At 27.4% G+C, this 431-nt stretch overlaps 1 protein-coding gene across 1 annotated transcript in view; it reads right to left on the minus strand.

Annotated features, from left to right (window-relative positions):
* The window catches only part of LOC118339362 (endoplasmic reticulum-Golgi intermediate compartment protein 2-like), a 5,503-nt gene that overhangs the window by 4,492 nt on the left and 580 nt on the right, over nt 1-431 (minus strand). The gene's annotated exons all lie outside the window — the stretch shown is intronic.

Consider the following 431-nt stretch of genomic DNA (forward strand, 5'->3'; position numbering starts at 1 on the left):
CCCCAGACTGCAACCTACAGCTTTATAATAGTTGTTTTTACAGATACCAATATACATTTAATCTAGACAATTAAAATACAAATATAAGGAAGTATAAATTAGTATTTTTTTCGCACATAAATAATAATTTACATGAACATTATATCTAAAACTGTCTATTTTCTACCAGATAAAGTGAGCAACAATGATGCTTGTTGCAGATGCAGACATCTTAAAACACTCTTCATTAGTAGTTTTCCTGATTTATTACTGAATACTGCACTGTTTCTAAGTATCTGCAATTGTCTGAACACATGAGCACAAATAATAACAGTTATTTTGGCAGTCTTTGTTGCCCAAAACTGAGTTTTTGTAAATAGTATTTGACATTACAGTAAAGTACTTTAATTTTACAGTAGTAAAATTAAATCAATATACATATTTTTTTTTTT

The sequence above is a fragment of the Morone saxatilis genome, unplaced genomic scaffold, assembly GCF_004916995.1.
Source record: "Morone saxatilis isolate NCDOM2014 unplaced genomic scaffold, NCSU_SB_2.0 Contig10, whole genome shotgun sequence".
In the NCBI taxonomy this organism is placed as follows: domain Eukaryota; kingdom Metazoa; phylum Chordata; class Actinopteri; family Moronidae; genus Morone; species Morone saxatilis.